At 40.3% G+C, this 12020-nt stretch overlaps 1 protein-coding gene across 15 annotated transcripts in view; it reads left to right on the top strand.

Annotated features, from left to right (window-relative positions):
• The first annotated feature begins 686 nt into the window (after positions 1–686).
• Positions 687–12020, top strand: part of LOC121515374 (neuronal cell adhesion molecule-like) — a 70987-nt gene continuing 59653 nt past the window's right edge. For all 15 annotated transcript variants that reach the window (XM_041796102.1, XM_041796109.1, XM_041796099.1 and 12 more), the window contains exon 1: positions 687–746. The gene's annotated coding sequence lies outside the window, so the exon portion shown is untranslated. The remainder of the gene's footprint in view (positions 747–12020) is intronic.

Below are 12020 nucleotides of genomic sequence, written 5' to 3'. Positions count from 1 at the left end.
AAGCAGGGAGAGATGTAGAGAATAAAGATAGTTTTGAACATAGAGAAACCAGAAGTAAAATCAGTTGAGAGGAAAGAGGTCTACAGTAGATAAGAGAGGAATGTAAAGCACTGAAGAGGCGAACAGATCCGGGAGCAGAGACAAGAGAAGTGAGACTCTGCTATAAGATGCGTCTCTCCTCCAGCTCTCAGCCATAGGCTTTTGTGTCTATCAGTTTGGATTACACACTCTTACTTCTCAAAAATCCACATTCACTCTTTAGTTTACACAGCGTCGATGTTTGTCACTAACACTCGTCACAGTTGTTTTGTTGTTCACTGCGTTTTAAGAGCATTTCCAGAGAGTCAACACACTGGTGGGTGATTATGCATTAAAAGAAATCACTCCTTTCATGGGTGTGAGGGTTTGATGTGATGAAGAGATTTCCTGGTGTGTAATCTGAGGTGTGACGGTGACAGAGAAAGGACTTCCAATTTGAAAAGGATTTTAGCTGATTATAAGAAAAGCAAACACGGAGGAGGAGGCGTCTTGTCAAGTCAAATATGAAGGGAAATATGCACATTAAACTTCTATTTACAAAGCTTATTAAGAAAGATTTGATTTATCTTTATGGTTGGTTTGATGTTCCCACAGAAGGAGATCAGAGAAATCTAAACTGCAAATCTGTTTTCTTTCCTCAGATTGAAGAAAAAACAGACGGAGACAACCAGCCAGGGAGGAGGAGAGAGGGGACTCAGATTTCGGTGGTAAGTTGGAAACATTTCCATCAAACTCTGAATCCTTTTCCCCCAGCGATGCCGTTTCCCAAAACAGCATGAACTTCGACTTTCTAGAATCAAACGTTCTTGTTCTCCTCAAAGGCGCCCCCCTCCTCCCGTAGGATGTGAACACACACAAATGTCAGCCTGTTTGCCATGCTTGGCGTGCTCTCCAGTCCACATATCTTCATCTATGAGACTGTGTCAATAATAACACTCTCTGTGGAGCTACGCGGTCCCTCGGCGGTCCTTCCACCACTCCAACTCTTCCTCTTTTTCTGTCTCAGTTGAGGTGCCTGCTCCTTTATTCTCGCTGTAAGGCAAAGGTCACCGCTTGCTTGATTGGCGTTCTTCCACTGGCAGAGTGTCGGCAGCCATTTTGGCAGTAAGGTTTGGCAGTGAATACAAAAAAACCACACTGTGTTTCTAGTGTCCAACTGTCTGTTTGATGCATATTGTTGTTAAGGTAGCACAGTCTGAGTGGGCGTCAATACTTGAATATCACAAAATTGCACTTAGGGGCTAAATTGTACGGGGTGCTTGTGTTTTATTGACTCATAATGTGTTTTAATGGAGCACAGAAGTAGAAAAGTTCCCTAATGGCAGCAGCACAATTAAAATCTAAAGTAGCTGTGGCTGAGCCCAGAGCTCTGACTCGCAGGGTTTTATTTTTTTCTGAGTGACCCTCAGTAACCCTGTGGCTCATTTCCTTGTGTGGTGGTGCTGATAGTGAGTGTGCGTTTCAGCAGGGAGTTGATCTAATGCTCTGTGAGAGGAGGTGACACAGTGTGATGTGTGTCCACCGCTCAGCTAAGTGTGAAGGAGGGATCCCACCTCAGCCTCGCAGCATGCAGAGCCGGGCAGAGAGAGAATGAGGCTTCACGCACAGCCGAGTGGAGAGTTAAGGGACTCTGACGGCTCCGGGCTCATCCGCCTCCGCTGTGGGTGCTACGCTTGTTTTATTTTTCGACGACGGGGGGTTTTTGCTCTCATATGTGCCTATTTCTGTCTTTTATTTACCTCTGATTTTCGTCACTTCACTGTGTTTGCCTGTTGTTGTTGTTGTGAAGGTGTGCTGCAGGCCAGAGAGGCTGAGTCCACAGTTTTTAATGGCCGACTCGCACAGGGCCACGTTCAGGAGCTTGCAGACTGAATTTGTGGGTTCAAACACAACGAGGCGTGAAGCGGGCTTTGTGTGCGGCTGCATTTAGGGCCCAGGCTCTTCAATAGAAGGCTGCAGAGGTTTCTGTTTACCTCCATAGTGCTGTCTCTCACGTGGCCATCAGGGAGTGTGCTGGCATTGTTTGTGTTTGTGTGTTTTGATAAAGCATGGAGGTAAATAGTCCCTGCTGCACACGGATGCTGATTTTGACTGTAAGTCTTTGAGATGGAGTTACAAAATGCAGAATAATTATGTAGAGTGCTGTCAGACAGTGTAAGTGAAATGATGAATCTCCATTTGGCACTGTCTCACTGCATCAAATTTGACATGAAAACACAGCTCTGAGGTTATTAAAGTACTGAGTCACACTTTTAAATGCATTTTAGTTGCACTAGGGCTGCCATAGTACCTGCTTTTAAAACTTTTATACAATTTGTCACAACAAAGAACACCCCTTCGGATGTTTAATGGTTTTACTGATTTTATAAGTCAATTACAGTCGATTGAATTTGACTTTTTTGACATAAGAATACAATTAAACTCTTGTCAGTTGGTCTCAATGTGACTTTCACATCTGGACACTGAAATTTTACTCTATTCTTCTTTGCAAAACTGCTCAAGCTCTGTCAGGTTGCACGGAAATCAGGCGTGAAGAGCGCTTTTGAAGTCCAGCCACAAATTCTCTATTGGATTGAGGGCTGGACTTTGACTCAGCCGCTCCAGAAACTTCACCTTGTTGTCTTTAAATCTGTGTAACTTTCTCTGTATGCTACAGCTCATTGTTTTGCTGGAATTTAAATCTCCTCCCATGCCATAGTTCTCTCAGAGACTGAATAAGATTGTCCTCCAGGACATTCCTTTTATCCTCCGGCTTTACAAGCCTTCCAGGGTCAGCTGTAAAGAAGCACCCCCTCAATATGATGCTGCCACCACCATGCTTCACAGTGGGTATGGGGTGTTTGTGGTGATGTGTCTCATCAGAGCAAAGAACATTTTTTTCCACTTGACCATGGGGTCTCCATCATGCCTCTTGGTGAACTCTAGATGATATTTAGTGTGAGTTTTTCAACAGTGGCTTTCTTGTTGCCACTCTCCCATAAAACCTTGACTATAAGAACCTATTTAACAGTTGTTGTATGCAGAGTCTCTCCCATCTCAGCTGCTGAAGCTTGTAACTCCTTCAGAGTAGTCATAGGTGTCTTAGTGGACTCTCTCAGTAGTCTCCTTGTTGCATGGTCACTCAGTTTCCGAGTACTGCCTGATCTAGGCAGATTTATGTTACTTGTGCTTTGGGAATGTTTTTGTACCCATCCCCTGACTTTTAATTTTCAATAACCTTTTCTCTGACTTGCTTGGAGTGTTCTTTATTCTTCATTGTGTAATGGTAGCCAGGAATACTGATCGAACTAATTTACTGATGAAAAATGCAAATCCTAGGCAGCAGCCAACATCTTTTAGCCTCCAAAATTGCTGTTAAGCTTCTGCACATGGTCTAAACTGTGCAAATACAATGGAAACCCAGTGTATTTGTGCAATTCAGACAGACCTTTCATTTTAGCTTGCAATATTTTCTACCCCCATAACCCCCGAAAGTGTTGATGCTCTGAAAAATGTGTCCACCTTGTTGTCTCTCATTCTGCAATATTGGATGAAACGTCAGACACTTGACCCACAAAAAAGCCTCACATATTTCAGAGATGTCTGCAGGGTTGAAACAATACAAACATTCCTGCCAAACTCTGATTGTTTAAATAAGCAACCTGTCCTCATTCTAGCTCATCATGTGTTTCTCCTGCTGAAGACCAGACTGAAGGCAGAAAGCATCTAAAACAAGCAAGAAGTGCAGATGGCTTCAGTACAGGCCTGGCAGAGCAACGGCAGCGAGATGCCAACTCTCTCCTGAAGTCTGTGGGTCGAAGAATTAGGCCAAGCTTTTTCTGCAAAGTAATAGCAACCTAATATTGAGTATGAGGAGATATTTTTGATAATAAACTAAGTTAGTTTAAGGCTTGGAAGTTAAATTGCGGACTGACGTTCTTTGTTTGCATGTCATTCTTAATCTGTGTAGAAAGTTTAAAACACGTGATTCCAGGTTTAAAAAATTGACTATGTGCTACTGACTTTTTCTCAAATAACCACCTGTCCATACATGTTTTCATGAACAGTATCATTGCCTTGTGTAAGTGAGAGAGAAACCTCCTCACACATTGTTAGAAAGCAGTGACATTACATGAGATCAGATGAGCTGAAGATGAGCAGAGGGATTCGTACAAACACAGACGGCCCCTGGGCTGCTCCCAGCACCCGTTGTTTCAGATGAACATGTCTAGAAACTTCTTAGGTGCCTCTTTGATATGAGCCTTGCAATCCTCTGACGGCTCTTTGCGTCAACACTCCTCTCTGTGCACGTTACGTTTAAAAGAGGCTGTGTGTGAAAAGGAGGCCATGTGTGGACGTGATGGAGTGGATTGTGAGTGCGTTTTTTTCAGTGTATGTGAAGAAGAGACAGGGGGTGCAGAGAGCCCAAGCTAAAGTGTCAGAAAGAAGGACATGAATAAACAAACAGATGAATAGATGCATACAAAGACAGTGAGGGAGAGAGAGAGGATGAGTGATGTGAGAGAGGTCTGTGAGGCCCCTCCTGAGGGGTTCCTGCTTTCCTTCTCCATCCTGCAGGCCTGTGGAGAAAGTCAGCTTCATGCACAAATGACTCACAAACGTCTCTGCAGACAGCCTGGAGAGTCTGAGCACACCCCGGTCTATATCTGGCTCTCTGCATCAACATTTATTTTGCTTTTCACAGCTACTTTCACCTTCTCTCACCTGTGCAACCTTCCTCCAGGCCTCGTTTCCACCCTCACTACTCATCCTCTCTGTGAGCAATTACCTGGCTCAGCATTGAGGAGTTTAACCTGACCTGCTCAATGCATTTCGATTTTTACCTCTATCTTTGTTTGCCTGCTTACTGTAGTGACAAGTTTATTTTTTCTTTCAGAGTGTAGCAATGCAGACAGTTTTTGTTCAATATTTTTACAGTCAAACCACTGCAGCTCCTTCTTTTTGGATAGATGCATGTAATCTTCCTTGCTTAGAGTCACATGTTATTATTGATACATTCTCATATTTACAATTGTTATTATTTACATTGTTAAATAATGATGAAACAAAATGATTGCAAAATTTCTAAGTAGAGCATGAGCTCACCCTGATGTTGGTTTTTAGATCACATTTGCTCAAATTTGGTATTTTTGGGGGTTAAATTGCCCCTATGTGCAGGGTTGTATGGTCTTCCCGTACAGGTTGGATTCCTGTGAAAGGGGGGCGAGCTCACTGACATCTCATGTAGGTAGTAGACTGCCAAATGACTGACAAATACCTCATACAACCCCACATTCCTAAAATGTTAAGCTAAAGCTAGCAGACAGTGATGTTAGCTTAGCATGAGTCTGAAAACTGAGGATACACCTAGCAGGACTCCTAGCACACACCATGTCATTTTTACATTTCAATTTCTGTACAAATCAAGCTGAATAAAAGTATTTAAAAAACTGGTGATATAAAAAAGCTAGCTAGGCTAAGTCCTAATGTAACAGAACCCTTCTGTGGCAAAACCTTGAAAGGTCAACCGCTAAAGTCAAAATGTGTTTGTAAACAGAGTTTATCAAGGAGCTCTAAGCTGGAGCTTTACTGGGAAACAGCTAGGCTATGTGTTTCCTCCTGCTTTTAGCAAGGTTATAAAGTAACTAATGACTTTAGCTCAGATTGCTATAATTGAGAAGCTTTTTTGTGCACTTTTACTTTTTGAGTTCATTTTAAAATCAGTGTTTTTACTTTTACTTGAGGATAATTTGGAAGAAGTGATATACTTTTGTACATTTTAAAAAGCATCCATTACTGAGTTAAAAAACTAAAGCTAAAAGTTAAAAGAGGAGGTTCTGGCTGCCTGACAACACATGACAGTCAGTACATATTAAGAGAATGATTACAGGTCAGATCTCAAAATCAGCTGTTTCATTTGACTTGGTATGGACGTGTGTCTTTACTTGAACAGGCTGTTTGGAGATATATTTACTGCACAGCTCCTCAGTAGCTACTCAGTACTTAAAGCAAACTTTGAGTGGAAAAGTTTTTACATTTGATTAAGTAGATTTAGAGACCAGTATTTCTACTCAGTCTAATTTTTCCTCGTCTGACTTTATTATTGTAATCAAATTGCTCCAAACTCTTCCTTCCTATGTTCTGTGCGTTCTTGCAAGTGATTTAAAATTTTGTTCCAGTGCCAATTTTGCTGTAAAGTGATTCTCCAGCTGGGAAGTCCAGATGCTAGCATTACTTACTGCTCTGTTACGTTCAGAGAAAAATCAAGAATCTAGCTAATTGTTACTTCAGCTTTTCTTTTTGACAGTTGGGCCACATTTCATGTTAAAAACATATTTCATTACCCCTCAGCCATCCAGGGGACATGATAGAAAATTGTGTTTTAAGGCTAGATTTAAACACTTATTTAAACACATGTAAGCCAGGAGAAAAATCCTGTTGATATATTTAAACATTCTCTAAATGACTTCCTCTTTAAGCTCCTGTAATGTTGTCGTCTTTATTATTGATGCAAACATCTGTGAAACAGAGTTCTGGGTCTTTTTCTATCTTCACATCTTTATACTCTGTCTTTAATATGTATTTTATGGGAGGTAACTTATCCTGCGATCCTTCACAGACCTCTGCCTGTTCATCTATCAGTGTTTGCATTTATACCATTTGAATGTTGCTTAAACTATGTGGATCATGGGTAAACTGCAAATTAATCCCCCCCTTGAGATCAATACATTTGTGCAAGTCTGAATCTGAAATTATGTTGATTTACATTTGCACAAGCATATTGATTATTCCAAGCTGATGGCTGAAGGTTTTACTGAATGTTTTCTTGCAAAAAACTGTATGGAGAAGAAGACACCCATATGGACCTAAACCTGGATTAAACACCTTACATGCAAACCCTTTACTTCTACAATGGGCTGGTAAATTCCCAAAGAGTCTAAGCATGCATAACCAAAATGTTGAACGTTTGTTAAAAAAAGAAGTGGTCCAGAGCCTTCTTTCAAAGCACTGATTCTTATTTAAAATGTATCATGGAGATAGAGTTCTCATTTGAGCTACAGAGGAAAGAGATGTTCAGACAGAATAGCTGACTGACCCTTAGAGGACAGATATATTTTTCAAAAAGAGGTGCTTGTACCTTTCATGCTTTTATTTGTTACCTGCACAGAGAGATCAGAGAAGATGAGATGAAGCCAAGCTTATAGAAGCATCTCATTAGAAAAGCTAAGCAGTCAACAACCTTGAGGCGTATGTTCGTTTACTTTTTAACACACCTTAATTGCTCACACTAAACTTTTATCTCAAAGCCCAAAATAACAATCTCGCTTTATTTGATGATTTTTGCTTTATTTGCATATGAATCATTTCTTAAACGTCAGAAAAATCCCTGTGGTCTGTTTATCCAAAGTGTTGACAGAGAGGATTGTCCTCACAGTGTCATAGGCTGGTGGGATCTATGTGGGGAAAGACCTTCTAACAAACCAAATGATTTATGTGGCTGTTAGGTGTAGGTCCTGGTCCAAGGCCAGGCCTGTCTGCTCATCAATATAAACAGGCTGCTCTCTGGGTGGTGTGCTGGAATACAAATGGCTGAATTTAGATGTAACCCCTCGCTCACCTGCACCTCAGCCCCCTCTAACGAGAAATCTCTTTCCATACCTGCTGTGAGAAATAGAGAGGGAATGAGATAGATATGAAATGAGAAAGCACAATGAAACAGCTAGCTATAAACAGACTTTTGCCTGTGGGATTCTCCCGTATGCCAGATAACATCAGCCCTCAAATTACCAAGCAAAGCTGCAACTAATGATTATCTGGAAAATCTGATTGATGAATCAAGGGAGTCATTTAACAATTCATGCCTTCCATAACTGCCTCAATTAACTTTTTTTCCACATTAGTTGTACTATATTCCACCATTAAAGCTCCTCATAGGGGTAAATTGATTAAGAGGCCTCAATATGGAATATGAAAGTAATCCTGACCATAACTGTGTGGCCTGATTATTTCTCATTATTTGTATTTCTTCATATCTTGGTTGTTTTTTATGACTGCTACGGGGGAGGTGTCAGACAAGATAGATAACAGATCTATTTTTTAAACTTGGGTTGTCCCGATTAGCAGTTTTGGCCTCCGATCCTGATCCGATTTTTTAATATTGACTATTTGACGATACCGAGTCCTGATCTGATACTCATAATTACCTAGATAAGAGTTTCAGTTGTTTTTGTTTGCATAAATAACTGAAGTAAACTGAATAACAGCTAGATATCTCAAACTTTTTCCATTTAACTCAGTACAGCCAATATTGTTGTAAAACCCGTTAAATCACATTTCTGCTCAGAATGGTGTAATAGCTCTGTTTTGCTTTAATCAATTGTCAAAAAAAATTAAAGTTATATTTTCACTTAGGGCAGTGTTTGAATTAAATCAGACAATCAAAAATCCACTTAAAAGTGGTAAAAACAGCTGACAGACCAGAGCAGCCAAAAAAGTGAACTCAAATGACCTCAGTTAACTTAGAGGTGGTGTAACAGAGTCAATCGTCACGATAACAAATAAATTCAATAAATTAATTTGAAATAAAATGATAATAATAGTATAATTCCACTTAGATGAATATATATATGAATCATACAGATTCAAAACAACAATCCCTGTTTAAAAGTAGCAGCTTAATCTGAGACATGAACCTCAGTGTTAAATATATTAGACATATTAGAGTTGATTTCAACTCTATTCTGAGTGAAATGGCCTTCAGAGTTGGATTTACTAAGATCTGCTCTCTGCCATTTAACATCTGGGTTGTATCTTTTTCCCACCATGCCCTTGGAAAGAGTTTATATGTTGTAGATGTTGTCAGATGTGTTAAGATGTTGCCTATCACACAGTGATCACTGTTTCTGGTGATTTATTGTTGTTTTTGATGTTTGACACTTCTGCACCATTAGGAAACACCTGACTTTGCCACAGGTGTCCAGTATAAAATGGGAGTCTTTGTTAATTATGAAAAATACATTGCAATGACTCAGTAATTAAGATTGTAAAAGCTTTTTTATTTAAGCAATATTTCCAATCAGTGTCTTGAGTATCAGTGAAGTACTTTTAATCCCAAACACTTTAGAGGGCTTTGCTTTGGTGAAGTGGTTAGTGCTGTCACCTCACAACAAGAAGCCCCTGGTTTGGAACTCCTGGCTAATGCTGACTCTAAATCGTCTTTATTTGATTGCCAATTTGTTTGTCTCAGTGCGAGCACTGGCAACCAATCGAGGTTGTATCTCACCTCTTGCCAACACCTTTTGACCTGGAGCAAGATAAGCTGTATAGATAATGGATGGATGGAGGAAATGTTGGCAAGAAAAAGTAGTTGTACTGAGTTTTTGGGTTTTTTTTTTTTTTTTTGCATTGATCTGCTCTTCATAAAGCTGCACTTGCTAAAACCAGACAAAGGTTAGTGACCTTGATGTTTTTCTTTGAGCAGTTCAGCTATGATTTATGAGTCATGTGGTTTCTGTTTCAACAGCCGCAACAGACTGTCTTTAATATGATTTTTCTTTTCAACATTTCTCTACCGCCATGCATAGAGGCAGACCAGCTGCTAAAATAATGATGAATGCAACCAGCTGGACACAACAAACTCACTGCAAATTATCATACTGATACCAATAACAGTGACTTGTTGCAGCCCAGCTACCAATACATATTGGAAAATTAATGTTTTCAGATTAATTTGTCGGCTTTTATTTGATGGAGAGCTGAAAAAAGACAAAGAGGGAGGATGACATTCACCAAACAGCTGCTTGGCAAGAGTTGAACCAGCAACCAGTACAACGAGGACCAAAGCCGTGTTATGCTCGCTGCTTTTTAAAAAGATTTATTTTAAGCTTTTATAGCATTATTGTGGACGGGGCTGTAGATGGAGCCTGGAACTGGAGAAACGTGTGAGTGGGAAATGAAGGTACCAAGTCCAAATCCAAACCTGGGCCACCTGCTTTGACAATAACTGCCTCAGTACATGGTGCACAGACATGCACACAAGGCTGCTGGAACGTATTTGTGTATCAGTTTAAGAAAAAGTTGAACATTTCAGCAATTCTAAACCCTGCTCATGCAGTCATATGCATAGGTTTTAGACACGAAGGGTGCTAAGGCTTCATCACATGGTCTGATGTGCCACAGCCTGAGCCCGGAGGAGGGTTCAAGAGTCTTACAGCAGGGCCTTTCCACCCCTGGTAATATGCTTGAAGACCTCTGGTGTTTTTTGGGCCTTGGGACATCTACAACACAATCAAGGGCGAGTGGCAACCCTACTGCCCCCTTTGATGGTACCTAAGACCATGCTTACTCGTCACTTACTTGTCACATCCACGCCTTACTCATCCCTAAAAGTGTGAACTTTGTTATTTTTTCAACGGATTCTTTTCTGTGCCCCTAGGACATCCAGAGCATAACCAGGGTTTTGTCAGTCCTCCTTCCTGCCCTCAGGCACCTTAATGCTACATCATCACCTTACTTCCCCTATTTTTTGGCCCAAATATGCCTAAAATTCTGGACAGTACTGTGTGATGTCAACGATGTGTTTACCTGCTTTACCTGAAACAGTTAAACCTCCTTCAACCCTAATGGTACATATAAGGAAATTACATTTTAGCTCTCCTACAACAAAGTAATAATTTCTGCTCTTAGAATTTTCAAGATAATTTTCCAGAAGTCCATCGAAATTTGAGTTAATTGCTTGAAATGTTTAGAGACGTTGCTTTAACTTTTTCCAAGTGTTTTCAAAGAAACTTTGGGAATATGTCTGTAAATTTTGAAGGGTTTCACTGGCAATTTCATGGGAATTTGGAAACTGTATTTGAATTTTTGGGGATTTGATTGTTAATTCAGGGAAATTTTCAAGAATTTTCATAGAAATGTCAGGGATTTTGATTGGATGTTTGTGGTTATTTTCAGTCATTTTCATATAATTGTGATTTTTTGGGGAATTTGATATGAAATTTCAGGGGATTTATTTGATTTTTTTGGTGTTTTACATGGAATTTTGGGGAATATTTTTATTGTTAATTATTTGAAGAGTTTTTTGGGGTATTGTTTATTGTATATTCCATACTTAAAAATGTTTAAGAATTTTCACGTAAATTTTAGATAATGTCTTTGAAATAATAGGGAATTAGTGTTGATTTTGGAAAGGAGAGTTTGCAATCAATTCAGAACTTTTAGTAGAAACTCTGTGGATGTCTGGCCCTAACGAGTCCTTTGGGTCCATCATCCAGTGCTGTATTTTCTGCAGAAACCGGACCTTCAGGAGATTTGTGGACATCATTATTGGTCAAAACTAGTTCCTGTTGGAAGACCAGGCTGAGTTTTACACTTATCTGGTCCTACAATCCTAAATAAGCAAGAAAACTAAAAATGCATTACAAACAAAAGCTCAGATCTTAGGAGGGTAATATTTTTGCTGTACGTTTCATGTGCGACCATAAAATGCTTCTATTTATTCTTGTCATGTTAACATACAAGGTTATGTTTTCCAGCAGAGATACTGAACTGTTATCTTTTACATGCAGTGAATCATTTCTCTGTCATATGTGACCCTGGAGATACAGAAACCCACCGGTATCCTTTCCCTGGAGACTGTAACACTTACCTTTTCCAGCCGTTGTCCTCGACCTACGGAAACAGACTTTAACTGCAAACACAGTCCCACCTCCCACACCCTTCTTAAAGCCTGAGTCGGCCATTATCCAACACTCAGAGTCAGCCCCTGCATTAGCGCCCAGCCCCGTCCTGTCAAGCGCAGACACAGGACAGAGGCTGTTAGCGGAAGCTGGCTCGGACTGTTAGTGTTAAATGGGAGCAATGTTTCCTCCGGATTCTACATTTGACAAACGAGGGCTGATGGACCAGATCTTGTCGGGGTTGTTATTTCTGATGGGGCTGGGCGATCTGAGAGGATGTAGCGCTGTTTGTCTGAGCTGTGACTCCCTCTGGGCAAAGAATGA

The sequence above is a fragment of the Cheilinus undulatus genome, linkage group 9 (assembly GCF_018320785.1).
Source record: "Cheilinus undulatus linkage group 9, ASM1832078v1, whole genome shotgun sequence".
Taxonomy (NCBI): Eukaryota; Metazoa; Chordata; class Actinopteri; order Labriformes; family Labridae; genus Cheilinus; species Cheilinus undulatus.
Note: the sequence above shows the minus strand (reverse complement) of the source record. Positions and strands in the feature narration are given on the sequence as shown.